Source organism: Sprattus sprattus (genome assembly GCF_963457725.1).
Source record: "Sprattus sprattus genome assembly, chromosome: 1".
Lineage (NCBI taxonomy): Eukaryota > Metazoa > Chordata > Actinopteri > Clupeiformes > Clupeidae > Sprattus > Sprattus sprattus.
The window spans coordinates 30,137,159-30,155,804 of record NC_137920.1 but is presented as its reverse complement, the minus strand read 5'-3'; positions in this window follow the sequence as shown (position 1 = coordinate 30,155,804).

Genomic DNA, 18,646 nt, shown 5'->3' with positions numbered 1-18,646 from the left:
GTCTCTAAGGTAGTGCTACGCACCACACCATGCAATCCTTCATTAATAAATGACTCACAATTTTGTTTAGAACCACTATTACAACTCAATTGTTAATCACTTCAAAATAAAAGATTGGCATCAATGCAGCCATTCAATGTATTGTGTTTATATGCAGTATCCATGCCACTCAAGCATGGTTCTAAACAAAACTCAATGCACATTGTTTGGAGGTTTTGCAAAATACAGTTTGGTGATGAATACCGATTTAAAATGAGGTGGCAAGACATTTTCTAGTAATGAAAATCCACTTATCCTTGGATAAATTTAAATACCAACACAGTTATACATGTACAAATGGCCAGTTTTATTTAAATTTTTCAAGTTGATTTTATCCAAGACTTGTGCTCCAGAACTTTTCAAATGCACCATGCGTGTCGTCCGCCTCAATAAGATCAGGGATGTAGGCGCTCTTTTCAATCCGTAATTCTGATGTATCGGTATTCTCAGGCAACTTCCACGAATAACTGGAGACCATTTTTTTGGAGCCTGGGAGACACAAAAATGGTGAACTCAGCACAAGAATCAATGCCACGCTACCTCAGCTCAAAGGTATTTGATGACCACCCACCAGGGCTGGTTTATACCATGGCAGTTAACATTCCATGCGGTTATAGTTCCAAACCACACGTCACATTTCCCTAGATTCATCTCATTCTGATGTCTACATTTTAACCCCCAAGGTACACCTGACTACACTAGTACAATGCTTACCCAACTAAACTTAAAACATTAAAAATAAAATGAATTATTATTAAAGACGACTCCATGAAACACGTAAAAAAAAAAAACTTAAGTCAACAATGCCAGACGCGGGCAGCATTCTGCTTGTGCAAGGCTCAGTGTCAATAGTGTGGCTATCCCACTCACCGTTGGGCACAGCAGAGGGACATGTGGACTCACAGCAGGAGCACACAGAGGCATCACCATAGAGCTCTGTCCACCTGTTGGGGAACAAAAAGCAAAAGAAAGTGAGGGAAATGACAAAAATGCATTGGTATTTGACACCAAGGGTCGCATGATTTGGAGTCACTATCTGGAGATTCAGTTAAAGCTCGAGACGGTGATTACCTTACCTTTTAGCCGCTTTGTCATAGGTGCACGACTTTGCACTGCTGCAGGGAGTCATCGGTCCCACGGCGATCTCACAATGCATGTAAAGTGTCTGGGGACACAGCGGTCAGAAGATTAAAAATGTAAAACAGAGTCGTATACCAAAGCCCTCAATTTCAGGATGACTTACCCTCCGTCCTGTGGGTAGCGGAACCGACTCCTTGAAGACAAATGCACCAATAGAAAACCTTAAAGTGGTCTTTTCTACATGTGCGATGAATTTGGAGCTTGAGCTCATCTTACTATCAACCAAACATCTGTGGAAGGAGGGGAAATAAGTAAACAGAAAATAAGTTAATGGAGTGAAGTGCTTCTGGTCGAGGAAGTAATAGCATGGGCGAGTACTGATGGCTTTACCCATTGTTGTCTATCACAGTATATTTGGGTGAGGAGTTGGGATCACTGGCAGCGGTCATGTAGCATTTGTTAATGTAGGTTCGCTCATCAGCTTTGGTGTTTGGGACTTTGGCCTCAAACTTCATCGGTTTGCCAATGGTATAGCTGTGACCGGGCATGAGTGGGTTCCATTTATCTGCAAAGAAGAAAAGAAAAATATGGAAGGAAAATATGAAAATAGTATTGTAGAAGTCAGAATATTAAACAAATCCCAGTGCATTAGAAAACGCAGCCATCTTAATCTTCAACAATGCCCCACCAGGATCCTGATTCCAGGGGGGAAACACAGGCCCTTTCACTGCATGCATATTAAACAGTTATGTCAAATAAGCAAACGAGGTTACAAAAAACCCTTGATGTCACATACACCTACCATCGTATGGGGTGAGGGTGATGCGCGAGGGCTGTGACAGCCGAGTGAACACAGTCTCTGGGCGAGACTCTGGATGGAAACCCATTGCATAGGAATTGAAGTTTCTGCAAGCAGTTCAGATAGATAGATAGATAGAAGATAGCTATAAGATGGATGCATCTATAAATCTAAAGATAGAAAGATCCATAGATAGGAGATATATATGCACATTTGAAACTACATAAAACTGACATACAAATAGGAAAAACACATGCAGTGCAAATAAATACCCACTTGTAGTATTTGCAAACCACATCCACCGAAAAAGGCAGCTCTCTCAGGATAGGTCCAGTGGCTGCAGGGTTGTAGGTGAGTGTGTTTGAGAACTTTGACATGCTAGCCAGCTCCTAGAACAGGGAGAAAAAAAAAAGAAAAAAAAAAAAAAAAAAAAACATGGCCTGCATTAGTTGAACACATGCTACAGCAATGGCTCTGAATCCTGCCTCCGGCCATCACAAGCAGCATGTCTTTCGTCGTCCCCTGTTCTACATACTGGACTGAACTAGTTCATGGCAAGTTTTGATTAGGTGAACACAACAGATTTAGGTAGACAAAGGCATTTTAATTAAACCGATTTCAGTCAGATGTGATTGGAGCAGGTTTAAGCCGAATATGCCAGGCAGGAGAGCTCCTGCGGCAGCAGAACTGACAAACACTGCTCTATTGAAGGACAAGTGAAAGAAACCCAAACCAATGCAGCTATCAGATGTCAATTTTAACAGGCCATTATAAAGAGCAATGCATTCATATGCAAGCAAATGTTAAGGCACTCAAACTCATACCTCATGTTTTACGCCACAGTCCTTGAGGTAGTAGAGGAAATAATAATGGTCTTTGGTGTTCTGGTTGACTGGACACGACCCAACCTTCAGGTACTTCCAGGCGTCCTCCGGGTTGCCAAAAACCTCCTTCTTGATCCGAACATAGATGCGGTCCAAGTGGCAGAGGGCATCCACTTTGCCGTACTGGACAGGTGCGGGCTTGGTGGGCTCGGGAGGAAGAAGCATCGGCTTCACAAATGCAGGCAGCGGCAAGGGGCCTCCCGCCTCCGGTTTGAACACGCCGCTGTCGATTGGAGACATTGCCACATTGAACTCAGGAAGCTTGAGTGGGCCTGTTAATAAAACATAATGCATTTAATTTATAGCGCACTAGTCATTCAGTTGAATCTCAGAGTACCACAGTTCAAAGTAAAAACATAGTTTAAACTAATTACAGTAAAAAATAAACTAGCCTAGTGGATGAGACGTCTTGAAGCTGGGTGTGACAATTGCTTCGGCGCGCCAGTCGCCTTCAAAGTCGGGTGAAGTCTTTATGCGGGACTCCAGCTTTTCCCAAGTCTCCTCAGGGTCATTCTCATCCACATCCAGGTCACTATAGGTCACAGGGAAACTTTCCAATCCATAATATGTGCATAACAGAATCAGTAACGGTAGTCCAAACAGCATTTTGAAGAACACGCGGTTACTTCCCCAAGAGTGGGAGACAAATAATCAGCTAGTATTTCTACTAAAATTCTTAGCCACGAATAGGCTACTTAAAGTATTTTTTGGCACATCTGAGGTGCGTTCTTATAGCTAAAGGAAGTGGTGACTGGTGACACCTGCTGCCAATTCGATGAGATGCAGTCATTGGTTTGAACTAATCAAGCTGCATCACGGCGAATTCAAATTTGAACTCGCCCAGGTGACACCTTTGATTTCATCTAGTGTGACGTGATCATTTTCAATGTTTTGACCACCAGTTTCTTATGGATAGTAGCACAATTGTATTTAGCGTTAACTGGCCTTTGTTGTTGTAACTAATAAAGCTGCATTAGGATGAATTCAAGACGGTAGGGTAAATTTGATGCCACATTTTAAGATTTTAGGTTTACATATGTGCATACATCCAGAGAATAGACTAGGAGTTAAAAACTGTATTCGTCCTTTCTCTGACAAAAACAGATGAGCTTCCATATCCTGCTATTCCTGTTCAGGAGAATATAGGAGTATGTTGCCATTTACATTAAATTCACTTGATAACAGTCTATATTATTTTCGCAACTACTTTCAAGATTTGTTATTTTCTTTTGGCATGTAGGCTACACTCCAGGTCGTACGTATTTTACAAGGATACCTTGTTACCTTGGATACTCGAGTGACCATAAATCAGTAAGCTAGCCTCTGTCTTTTAGGCTGACAGACTAAAAGGTGTAAGAGCTCACGCAACCTATGTGATGTCAAAAATGATAAATATTGCAGGCTTAGGCTGAGTTTTTATATAGCCTTTTTTTGTAAGGGCCAGCGTCTTTTTTCAATTGCCCCCAGTGGGGAGAGAGCATTTGCGCCCGCCTATAAAGCCACTGCACGCACCAGTGACATTTTCGGAACGATCCGCCTTTCTTTGTGCGGTAGCTCCGAGCGCTTTTAACATAAGTCTGTGAACTTTTGAGGAAGGCGCTGGAGTTGCTCACTGTCGCTCTCCAGCACCCCGTCAGTGCTTTTCTGCAAGGGAAAAACGCTATATTTCTTGTTTTTTGGGCAACTGAGAATGTGATCTAATGTAATGAAATTCTTTGAATAGAGGCAGGTGAAGAGAAGATGTGTGGGCGGCAGTGAATACATAGATACTGGTATTATAAACGATGCTGCAGATTATATCATTTGTATTTATATTTTTAGAAACAATTGTATTGTTATGGTGCTATATAAATTGAATTGAATTGAATTTGATTAAATTCTATACCTTTAACAGGGTCAGGTTAAGCTAATTATGCAAAAAAAAAAAAAAAAATAGCATAGCATAGCATAATTCTAAAAACTACACAAGGAAGAATATTTAGGGTTTTAGTTTTTTACAGGTCTGTTAACTAAGTAGGGTGAAGTCAGTTGTTGCCAAGAACACCTGCTGGATCCCTGTCTGGCCTTGCCTTGTGATGTGAGATCGAAAGTGAGTCAAGCGTCCCTTGTCTCATAGATTTATGATGGCGCCTCGTTCTGTGTGTGCACTACATAACCCAGTCTCAGCATTAGTCACATGAGTTGTGGTGGCTGACATTTAATTCACCCCAAAAACTCAGCTGAAAAAGGTTCCTTGGCATAACTCTTCAAAGCATACAGATCTCAGGGAAACTAATGGATGGTTGTTTTTATAATCCTGTGGATATTTGCTGTGTGGATTTTTGTAAATCCACAGTTGCTTCAGGATGGGTGTAGTTTGATTAGCAGCTCAAATATGAACAACCTTTCGTCAGAATCGTGGACACTGCTGTTTTAAGAACATCAGCTTTGTAGATCTTTTACATTTTATATCAAGGTTTCAAACTCTAAGCTCCAGGGGTTTTTGCCATGCGGACAGATGTGTAGACATACACACACACACACACACACACACACACACACACACACACACACACACACACACACACACACACACACACCTGTTTAAGGAGTTGTTAAGGAGTTGTGGGGGGGGGTGATTCACCAACGAAACACTTTCAAAGCTTCTCCTAGGGAACAGGTGCCTCCTGGCCCCTCGAGGCAGTGAACTTAAGTAGGTGCCACTGCTAACCCTCTTAGGGGTTTGTAAGAGAAGAAGAAAAGGGGAAAAAAAGAAGAAAGTTATGAATCATTCCTGTTCTGAAGGAATTTTCATTATATCTCCTTTTCTAATAACTCATGCCACTTTTAAACACACTTTGGCATGCTGCCAAACAGGGATTTGTGTCTTGCAGCTTTTTAATCAAAAATTAGTTTGAAAGTAGTTTTACGTATAAGATGTGCTATTGTGGTTTGCAGCGCCAGGACCCATGAATAAGTCACAACACCACTGGCTGTTCTTTCAGAATGGGAGCCAGTAGGGAGCTTTTGGCTGTGTGTTTTGGCAGACAGACGTCTTCCAAAAAAAAAGGCTTGTTTTTATTGTTGCATGTAGTTTGAACTGCACAAGCCAAGAGATGGTTTCCACTCTCATAACAACAGGAAGGTATGATGACTGGAATGTTTCATGGTTTTGAGTTAACGTACTGGAAGGGTTGTCAAATGTGAATCAGTGCACCTGTGATTACAAAGGAATCACTCTAAAGCTGTTGACAGAGAAAAAAAAGTATACTATTTGGGTGGTTTTCAAATGTGCTGCGTCCCTGTTATGTCATTTAAGTATCACGACAGTGGGTTTGAAGCAAACTACAAACAGAACTGTGTGCTGTCCTGAGACGCAGTGGGTTTGGAAAAGAAAGATTTGAAAATAAATAAATAAATAAACAAACAAAATGTTAGATAAAAGTTGCCTAGACATGCTTAATGCATGACAGCTGGGGAAATGTAGTAGTTCTAATCACTTAAGCCTGATTGAAAATGGCATTGTTAAAAATGTACAGACATTTTGCATCAATTTTGCATTTGAAAAGGCATTAGAGGAGTTTTTTCGTCTAAAAGTAGCAAGCCTAATAAATAACAGACTTGCCTTTCAAACACCAACAACAGCATAATTGGTCTTGATGAACTTAATTGATATATATACTGTATATACCAATTTATATATTCAACTACATTGTGCTGTAGGAGCTGTTCTTGTATTTGATCTACATGATATCATAAACCGTCTTACTGCTGCTTCTGGTTTTCTGTTCTAACACCATCACAAGGTTACCATGCATGTCTTTTCTTATCCACACATTTTTCAACCTCTCTCAGATGTTGGCAGTTGTTTATCCTCCCTGCAGGTGAGCTACTGAGTATACAGGCAGGGAAAGACATGCACTGATCCAGGCATTCTTGAATATGGCGTCCTGGGTCATGCCAGCTCTGCCAACCTGATGATTATTGGTCTTATATAAATAAGACGTTTTTTGGATGGGCTGTGTCCTCACTCGCCCCCTGCACAAACAGAGAAGTACACTCACACAAACACACACTCAAAACACACACACCCATACCCTTTTTAACTCACTCACTCACTCACTCACTCACTCACTCTCACAATCTCTTACTCGTTCACTGATGAACTAAGACATTGCTAAGACATTACATTTAACTTTACCCCCAGGCTATTATGATTGTATTTTGTATGTATGATTTTTTTGGGCACAGACAGTCATTCTTTCTGGTTCCACTGGCATCATGCATAATAACATTAGAATCACTCCACCTGAAAGTATGCCTTGCAGTCAGGTATGTTATATTCATGTTCCAAGATGCTGCCCTGGGACATAAGAGTGGTTGAGACATGCAAGCTGTTGTTGATAACCCATCTGTACACTCAGTCAGTTCTTCTTCAGTTCGTGTCATGAAACATGATGCATCAGCATGGCTTCCAGTGGCCTCTTGCTGCGCCACACTTGGCACACTTGGCAACTATTTATTTTACCGTATAGATATATATTTTTTTAAGATAAAAATCAGAGCTGGGTCACCATTCCATCTTGCCTTAACTTGTAACATTTCAGGGAAATATTTCAAGCCACTAGCTATGGGCGTAAGGGTGCTGGCCTACTTCCATCTCTTAGTCTCTTCGCCCGAGGTTGATTTAAACAGCACTGAGCCTCATCTCTCGCTACCCCTCCTGAGCAGCCAGTGCTGTGAGTCAGCGACGAGCGACCCTGGTACCAGAACCATGAAAAGAACTAAATAAAGACCAGAAGTCAAGCTTTCGCATACCCTTACAGTATGTACGTTTTCACAGGTCAGCTCTATGCACACCTGTGTTTGGAACATTAGCCTTGAGACTGATCTATGACAAAAGAATGTGGACGACAGAAGCTTTGAATCATTATTGAATGTTGAGGTGTGATCATTACAGTGTTCAGAAATTGCCAACAAGCTACTTGCTCAAGCTACAAGCTACTTACTCAAGCTTGTCAACTGTGGTGGCAACTTATCTGATTAAATGGTCAGGTGGAAAGTTTCTCCATGGGACCAAAGACCCTGTTCTTTTAGTTCAGGTGAGACTGAACCTAGTCATTTTAGTTCAGGTGAGACTGCACTTAGTTCTTATAGTTCAGGTGACAATGCACACTGCTGTTTTTACTGACAGCATCATTGTGGGGGACGAGGCACAGGTTGATGCCTACATGTTTCCAAAGTCCTTAATGTGAGATGTGAGAAAGTAACAGAATCTGAACAAGTTTATAGATTTAAGGGATAGTCCAACCTCAAATTAACGTTTTGTCTCTATCTACTTATTAACATCTATTGTTGCTCATTAAAGGTTTGCTTATCTGTGTAAAAAAATGAATCGAAAATTAATCAAATTAATCCCCAAAAAAGATTTCCATGACCAGAAGGAACTGAACTGGCCACCTCTCACTTCTATAGATTGCTATACTGTCTAAGTCATGTTGTGTTCCACTTTACACTTCTTCAGAAATAATTAAGAATGAAAAAAAGGTAATAATAAAGGTATACAAAGACATTAACAAGAACAAGGTTCTTTGGAGCTCCAGTGACCTTACTCTGTATCACAGTTTTTTTTCTGTGTACCATAACACATGAATGTATGCATTCTTTCTCACGAACTTGACTCTCACGTTACGTTTTCCCTCTGAGGTCTCAGGTGTGTGTTTTGAGTCTGGTCACGCTGCGCAGTGCAAGGTCTCCAGGCTCCTGTCATTGTGATATGTGCTAAACATCCGAGGGCTAAGATCCCAGAGGCTTCAACACATTAATCATTTGGTACTGAATCGACTCTAATGGGGCTTAGTAGTTCTTTAGTTAATGCTCGAGCGTCTCAGATTATGCAACCTGAGATACCGTGAATCAGGACAATGGACAATTCTCCAGATGTCATCAGTATCTCTCTTCTCCTTCAATCCTCTAATGATTTTTTTGAAGGGATGAACATATTGCAGAAAAATAAGGTACACAGCAGTCAGTGAAAGTTGTAGAGAAGATGGAGTGAACATCAAGTCATGTTAGTCTTTCTCCTTGAAGTGAACTATTACTCAGTGTTATTTCGCTGTGTATGAGGATCTCGTCGAACAAGGGTCTCTCAGAAACACTCAGAGTGCTGGGTGGAGTAGCTCAGGGGGTTTCTACCAAGGTGCATCCTGGGAAGTCTGCATTTGGCAGGTGATGGGCCTGTGTGGGCATGGTCCTGTCCCAACCCCCTCCCCCCTGCAAGGCTTCTGTACAGATCGCATGCCGCTGCTTTGGGTGAGGCCGGGGTGGAGCATGTGCAGTAAGGTGGGGTAGGGCTGGGATGAAGGTAAGGTTGGCCACATGTTACAAATGGTTAATGGATATTCATTTTTTTGTGTGTTTAAAAAACAACAAGAGGAATTACAGTTTACTGCACTGAAGGTTTTAAGGGTACCTGATGGATGCAGAATAATACACAGACTGAACTGGGCTGGGTTTTTCCCGATTCATCTTACAATTTCCAAGCGTTTCCGGAAAGCATTGAAACATAAATATAACTACTAATAACTAATACTAGCCTACTTCAAAAACACTTGTATATTTAGCTCCAGAGTAGTTTTTATTTTTAGGCCACTAAGAGCTTCTTAACAGGGACTTCTCACTGGGGTCACCAGCAGGACGTCCAAGAGAATCACAACTAACACTAGACCTACATTTATCAATGCTACTGCAACAACATAAAGTTCCTGTACTTTATTATATTTTATTGTGGCCAATCAGCTTTAAGCTTTTTTAAATAATAACTATTTTAAGTAATATTAAGTAATATTTCGCTATTAAGCTCACAGAAATATAAATAAACTATGGACAGACAATTGGCACAGTTAGGCGGGGAGACTTGACATTCTTTTTTTTAATTTCCCAGCAGCCTTTAGCATCTTACTTTGTTTTGTACTCCCGAGCAGAAAAAAAATGGGTCAATGTCCATTTGGTGGCGCAGGTGGTGTGTGTGTGTGTGTGTATTTGTGTGTGTGTGTGTGTGTGTGTGTGTGAGAGAGATCATTGAGGGACACACCTTTGGTTTGATGTCCAAGTGTGAAGAATGCCTCTGACATTTATTGCCAGAAAAAGGGACTCTTGAAGGGCCGGTGAGGAATTTGAAGGGACGCTACCATTTCCATAGAGCTGGAAATCAAATCAAGTCACATTAACAACACTGTGGCCTTTTTTGGAGTCACCAAATGGTCTGTGAGAGAAACATGTTTTTATCCTGAGCAATTCATGGAATGTTTTAGCAGTCCTTTAATACCTGCAGCAGTTTCTGTAACCCACACACACACACACACACACACACACACACACACACACACACACACACACACACACACACACACACACACACACACACACACACACACACAGAAGCAGATAGACAGACACACACACACACACACACACACACACACACACACACACACACACACAGAAGCAGATAGACAGACACACATACAACAGACAGACAGACCCACACACACACATACAGACACACACATCTGTTTTTCAGTTTGTTTTGTTCTCACAGGAGAAATTGAGAGAAAGGCCTGCATTCTATCATTAATATTGTATTACTATAGGATCTTAAAGAAACAGTATGCAACATTTTGCCCCTTTTTGAAACGTCTTGATGGGCATCTAGTACTGGTGTATCAATTATCATGGTAGAAATTTGAAGGACAGATAAACACATCTGTCCATACATGAGCTGCCCAGACTGTGCACTATGCACTACTGTGGTCCGGGTTGGACCACCCTGTGAAAATGTAATAAAAGCTTTACAGTAATATCACAACATCGCCAATTATATAGCTATATAGCATATTATATAGCAACATGAGTTAGCATGTTAGCAAGCTTTCTATCAGTACCAACTGTGCAGTTATTGGTGTTTTAAAACTTCTTACTTTAAGGTTTCATACCTTTCTTTAAGGGTTCTTTGAAAAAAAAAAAATATTATAACTTTTGGTAAAAGAAGACTTTGAAGATCATGAACTTTCTCTTCTTCTCTCTCTCTATCTATATATCTCTCTCTCTCTCTCTCTCTCACACACACACACACACACACACACACACACACACACACACACACACACACACACAAACCCAAACACATACACAAACAAATAAATCAAAGAACTTCATAACTTGAATTTGCTCTGAGACATTCTTTGATCATTAGACCACACGGATTAATCAAATGTATCTGCATTTCATGCGCCCTCTTGTCATCTGCAGAAGTGATGGTCTAAGCCTAAACTCTAACATTAATTCACCACCAGACACAGGTGAGAAAGATACGAATACAACAAATGGCAGGCTGACATATTTCGTATTGGAAATCACTGCAGGTTTTTGGAACTGATGATTTCACTGAGATTAATCTGATATTAATTTTAAGTCCGACAAATTCTGTTTTCTCGTTTTTCGGTCCGGTTTGTTTTTCTGTTTGTCTGTCTGTCTGCTTTACAGAAAAAAAAAGATCTAGGATATTTGACCTTGGTGGAGGTCTGCGCTCTGCGAATAATGTTGCCCCAGGCTTTGCTCTTAGATATGTGCCCTGTCACAGGTTGGAGTTACTCTACTCCGCGTTGTCCAAACTTGTAATGCATGAAAACACAGTCAGTACGAAGCAATGCACAAATGAGCCAGGCACAAATACCCCTGCAGGAGCATTAGTCATCGCTGAACATGGACGCAGAGAACTAAAATAACGGATAAATATCGGGATATTTGTAGCGTGATCAGCTCATCTTTTCTGAAAGCGAGTCAAGGTAAGAACTCTGTCATTTTTAATGTTATGTGCAATACTCTCGATGCTCTCAACTGTTTTTAGAAACGCTAACAACTTTATTCGCTAACTTTAACAGCATTCTAAAACTAGTACAGGGCAGCCTTTTTGAAACATCAGTCGATATAGACACGGCTTTAATTCTCACGTACACTTTTACATTGGTTGCTTGATTAATCATTGAAAGGCTTATCACATGGCAATTATGTGTGAGTTGCATAGCCCAAAATTGCAAACCGGATAAATATAGAGATATTTTTTCCCAGGACAGGTGTTATCCTCAGGTAAACCAGAGAAGAGAACAAGTGAACTCTTCACTCCAGCTTTCATATAATCTGTATGGTATAATTTGTGTAATTGATAGGGTCTTGTCGGGTGAATACAACCCTTTGGAGATTTGTTTAATTAGATTTGTCTACCCTAGATTGTCTGTTGTCTACTGCCTTCTCCCTACTCTATCTGCGTATGTTCTGTCTGCTGGTGAAGATGCTTCATTGAGGGACCTGCTAGCAGTTAGGCATGAGGATATTTGTTTGACTTTTTTTTACCGCCACAGGTTCGACAAGTTCCTCTAAACCTGCCAGTGTTGGCTTCAACAGTCTCTGGTTCGAATATGATCAGAATGCATCTGTTTAAAGGGACACGCAAGAATGGCCAAGGGGATAGCCATATGAAAAAAAGATTTACGCTCTTTTGGTCTTTTTGTACTCTTTGTTGTATGATTCATTGTAGACATTATTCCCCTTCTTTTATTTGTTGTAATGGATAATAATCAGTGAAGTTAAACTTGAGACTTATGAATGATTTGATTATTACTCTGTACAGTAAGTGTGTAGTAGTTTAATGGGTTTCTTGAGGAGCACGGATGGAGATGTTGGAATAAGAAATTACTGACTGATAGGGATTTATTCAGCAATTACAACATCATGAGTTTTTACTGTTAGGTGTTTACATAATAATGTTGTAAGTTACCAACATTTGAATGAGTATCTGGCTGATTAGCTTGCTTCAGTAGGATCAGGTTCCAGGGTTGTTGCACCTGACAGCATAAGCCACACCCTCAGATTAATTTTTATCAGGGTTCAGAATAAAATAAATATGACTGATTGGCTGTCAGCATTCTTGGGCATGGATTATCAGTTCAAACTGTCAAGTACAAATAGGACAAGCAGGGGGAATTTTTCCAGCGTTTAAACAAATCTGTTCTGTGACGGATATCATTGAGGTGGAACTGATATACCAATCACCTCTCCTGTCAGGAACGGGTAAACATCCGTGGATCTTATTTTTGCATTCGTTTCAGTTGTTTGCATGTTTCTAAGAAAGGTAACATTGGATTATGAAGGCCTTTCTCGCAAAGGTAAAACTTTTGGCTTTGGTAAGGCAACTTTATTCTTTGGTAATGAAGTTTAAAGTATGAAATTGTCATAAAGTATTCTATACTTCTGCTACCTCAACCACATGTCCCCCATAATTTTACAAAGAGCTATAACATTTGATTTTAAAGGCCTTTCTAGCAAAGGTAAAACGTTTGCTTTTGGTAAGGCAACTTTATTCTTTGGTCATGAAGTTTAAAGTATAACATTTTCATGAAGATGACATCATTCTGCTACCTCAACCATATATGCGAATGTCCCCCATAATAATCGCTTAGCCTTCGGTGAGAGTTGACATTGCATTGTGTTTTCTTTTCTGAAGACCTTTCATTCCTTGCATAGTGTGCATGTATGTGTTGATGCGTACATGTTTCTGTCTTGAAATAGTTAACATGGAATGGATCATTTAACATCAACTAAGTTTATCAACGCAGACGGAAGCTCAGGAGGGTCTGCCAAAGGTGAGTGCTGATGTTGTGGAGAAGTTCGCTCGCTGATGCTCTGTCCAACGTGTTGAGGCGAAACTGTATTTTATGAGTTTTGTATGGTATGTGACATGGCTCTGGAGGGGTACAGACAGATTCAGCCTGAAAAGGGAGTCTGAGTGCAGTTATGAGTGGCGTCAGATACACATTTCTATAACACACACACACACACACACACACACACACACACACACACACACACACACACACACACACACACACACACACACACACACACACACACACACACTCAGACACACACACACACACGCACACACTCAGACACACACACTCAGACACACACACACACACACACACACACACACACACACACACACACACACACACACACACACACACACACACACACACACACACACAGACGCACACACACAGACACACACTTTACTTATCTCCATCTCACCCTCACACAGACACAACTTGTGTGTATGTTTGCGTCTAATTGTGTGTGTTAAATGTGGTGTTTGTGTGTATCAATACAACAACAACTACATTTTTTATTTCATACAAAGCGGTGAGAACATTACAGTAAACATGCATGGCATTCTCATTGTCTTAATCGATTGTCTCCAGATCATATATGCTCCATTTATGCAAACAGCCTTAATGCATCCATCTAGTGGTTGGGGGGGTCTTATTTCACTTATGCTCATTTTTCTCTCTGCTTTAACAGTTTCCCACAGTTTCAAACTCCCTTCTTCCCCCTCTTTCTCTCTCTCTTTCTCTCTCTCCATTGTGTCCCCTTGTACCCTCAAGTATACTATAACACACAACAGTCAAAGTAAAGGTTGCAAAGATTCACTATCCTCTGCTGTTGCCTTGGGATGAGAATGAATGAACTGCATAAGGAATTTGAAATATATTAATAAAGAGTGCCTTCGTGTTTCAGTTGTTACTGAGACAGTGACCACTTCAACCAGGCTGACTTCATTGCCTCCAAGTAAGTCTGGATTTCCTAATGGGATTCATCATGAGATATTAGACCATCAGAGCTAGAGTTAACTTATTAATAATAAATTAAAGTCGTGAAATATCTCATCTAAATACATAGGGGTTGTAATTTAACTGTTTATCTAAGCATGTATTTCATTTTTTTGTACGCTATGAGCCAGATACGATTGTGAATATCAGAACATCAGAAATGTGATAATATGAACCAGTTTAAAATTTCCACCTAGTCGCAGTTAGGCCTCTGCAAAGCGAAACAACGTTCAGGTATTTACAAGCACAGGCTTGGGTTCTAAGAGCTTAATGTAATTTTACCGTTGGTCCACCAGAGGGTGCCAGCAGTTGTGTTCGAGTGGTTTCCTCTAGCGCCTCCTCTGGCGGAGGTGGGGCAGTAGTGGAGAAGAGAGTCGTCACTCAAAGCAGCGGAGGCGGTGCCAGCTCTGTTATCTCTTCCTGTGAGAAGACAAATAAATCCTAAATAATCTGAGAAAGTCATATGACAACATTGACACAAACATACTTGCCAACAGCATGATTTAAATGTTCATATAGCGTCTGTGGCATGTTCTGTTCTGTTATGGTATACCTTTTAGATACACTGTGGCTTTTTATGTAATATTTTCATACAGATGGGGCAGCCTGTCATCCAAATATACAACAGGAGTTACACACACACACATTACTATACAAACTCAACCCATGAGTTACACACACACACATTACTATACAAACTACACACATGAGTTACACACACACATTACTATACAAACTCAACACATGAGTTACACTCACACACATTACTATACAAACTACACACATGAGTTACACTCACACACATCACTATACAAACTACACACATGAGTTACACATTATGATACAACACCTGAGTTACACACACACATAACTTTACAAACTCAACACATAACTTTTATCCGATGTGTTATCATTATAACTAAGTTTGAATTGTTTCCAGACACCAGACACAGACCAAACACAACATCTCTCCATCTCTTCTTCCCTCTCTGCCCCTTCCTTAGCCTCCAGTGGGCTGTCAGTAGAGAGTGAGGAGGGGGCATCAGCTGCCACAGGTGGGGGTTCCTCCTCCACAGTGAGTGGCAGCGTAGCTTCAGCCTCGGGGGGAACCTCCACCAGAACCGTCTCTACCGGCATCACCGCCACAGGGGGCTCCTCTTCCTCCTCGTACTCATCCTCTGCCTCGACCTTGCTGGAGGGGCTTGTCACAAGAGCAGGTAGCACCTCCTCTTACATCTCAGCAGGAGCAGGAGCAGGAGCAGGTAGCACCTCCTCTTACCTTTTAGTATCAGAAGGAGCAGGTGGAGGAGGAGCAGCAGCAGGTGGAGGGTCCAGTTCGGTCACCGTAACCAAGTCCAGCAGCACCTCCACCAAGGAATCTTCATCTTCTGCATCCACCGGAGGTGAAGAAGGAGGAGAAGGTTCTAGTTCCACCACCGTCACTAAATACACCTCGTCTTCAGGAGGAGCTTCATCTTTGAGTGCAGGAGGCGGAGAAGGTTCTAGTTCCACCACTGTCACTAAATACACCTCGTCTTCAGGAGGAACTTCCTCTATGAGTGCAGGAGGCGGAGAAGGTTCTAGTTCCACCACTGTCACTAAATACACCTCGTCTTCAGGAGGAACTTCCTCTATGAGTGCAGGAGGCGGAGAAGGTTCTAGTTCCACCACTGTCACTAAATACACCTCGTCTTCAGCAGGAACTTCCTCTTTGAGTGCAGGAGGAGGAGGAGGAGGAGGAGGACGGAGTGGAAGCTCTTCTGTCTTCACCAAGTACAGCACCAGCTCAGGGTCTTCATCAGCCATGTCTTCCTCAGGAGGAGGAGGAGGAGGAGGAGGAGGAGGAGAGGTGACGTCCAGCTCCAGGATCGTCACCAAGTACAGCTCATCCTCTGGAGGCTCTTCCTCGGCCATGATGTCTGGGGGCGGGGGGTCTGGCAGCCTAACAAAGTACAGCTCAGCCATCGGAGGGTCTGGCAGCCTCACCAAGTACAGCTCAGCCATCGGGGGGTCGCTGGGAACAGCGGGTGGAGGAGGGGGGTCCAGCTCTGTGACCGTCACCAAGTACAGCACCTCGTCCATGGGTATGGGTGGGGGTGGGGGTGGAGGTGGGGGCGGAGGTGGTGTTGTGGGTGGGAGGAAAGTTTCGGCCTCTTCCGTCGCTTACTCTTCACCCCCCGTGGAGAAGAAGATGATCCTCAAGACGCGCTCGGGGAGCTATGAAGGTGAGCGGCAGGCTGTCTGACCTTTTGACCCCTTGACCCCTTTGACCCCTTCTCTCTTTTTGTGTCTAGACCTATAGGGGTTATGGGTGGAGCTTAATGATAGAGATAAACAAAAATACTGAGTTGTCATTTATGACGTACATTTTGGTGTGCCTCAAAATGTTGATATTGGAATAGAATAGCATCAGTAGGGCAGTATCAGTCGTTGAAGAAGGGTCGCCCCCCCCAAGAGTCGCCCCCCATCACAGATCTCCTTTCTATTTCTACCCCCCTTGATTTTGTTTTGTTATGATATCCAACTGTCCTATCTGTCCTCACTGCTTAATAAGTGTTATTTGTCTTAACTATTTGTCTTAATTAGTATTTGTATTATTATTTATTATGTTGTCCAAGTCAGGTGTCAGTTAAGGAAGAGCAAACACACATAAGGTGAAACCAAATTAGCATTTATATGTTTAGATGATGTTGTAGAAAATTATGTATATATATTTTTTAAGAGATAGCTTGCCTAATGAGATCTATGCTGCACAAAAATGCACAAGATTAAATTGGCATAGACCCAAGGTTCTTTCCTGTGCTCCTATGCTTCAGGGTCGTCATGTACTGACGAGGTACTGATGACCTTTCAGACAGATAAGCTTTTTGTTGTTGCTGTTGGTTTTGCTTAGAAGGAAGTCATTTTCAGGGTATCCCAGCATTTACAGTCCCCCCAGGCAGATTAGAGGAAGACAGAGTCAGCACTCAGTTGGACATATGGACGTGCGGATGTTCCTTTCTTTGTCATTTTTGCCTTTTTTTTCAAACGTTTTGTCTTTCCCCTCGCTTGTCCCCATACAGGAAGTTCAAGCACGAACTCGTCCCCAGAGTACACAAGGAAGGAATATGGTGAGCCTCACATTCTGATGCAGTATTATCTTTGTGTGTGTGTGTGTGTGTGTGTGTGTGAGTGTTTGTATGCGTGTATGCGTGTGTGTGTGCATATAACTCTATTGGTTTTCTGAGAAGGCCATTTCAGGGTACTGTGTGTGTGTGTGTGTGTGTGTGTGTGTGTGTGTGTGTGTGTGTGTGTGTGTGTGTGTGTGTGTGTGTGTGTGTGTGTATGTGCACCTATCTGCATGAATCAAAGACTGCAGACAACAGTTTTTGTTATGAATGTGTGTGTGAATGTCATAAAGGCTCGTCGTCTGTAATCAAAAGCTAGGTGCAGCATTCTGCTCACATGTGAACGTCAGCTCTTAGGGACTCCTCTCAGTGTTGTGTCTCCCAGGCCGGCCCCTCTGACAGCTCCACTTCCTCTTCTCTGTGTTTGACCAGGTGCGGCCACCAGAGGGCGTACCCAGACCAAAGGTCTAAATCCACTTCCTCTAACATCCTCAGCATGAACATCCCATTAAATATCAGAGACAAAGGGTGGTTAAAAATCCAGCCTTCAGAGTTTTTTTTTGTTGTGTCTTGTCCATACTTAAGTGCAAAACATCGACAGGTTATGTGACAGTGGGAAGACGTCATGGTTTGTGGTTGTCACTGAAAACTGACACGATCTGTATAAACACACATATCTTGACATGGATCATGTCAATCCATAAATCAAACAAAATATAAAAATAAAATAAAACATTTGATGAATTTAGCTGAAATGACATTGCTGATATTCAGACACATACGCTGCTGTATTTCATTCCTACAAGGACACAGTGTAGGCAGCAGAGCTGGCCATGATTGACAAACTGATTGATTTTTCCCCCCCTTACAGAGAGTGAGATCCGGGCAAGACTGCAGAGTGCCTCCCCCTCCTCGAGATGTGAGTGTGACCTCCATGTTGAGAACAAGAGCGAGCTCTAATGACCTGTGGTTCTCTGATGGTCCATTCACATACAGTTTAGACCATATGTACCGATTTAAGTCACTGTCCTC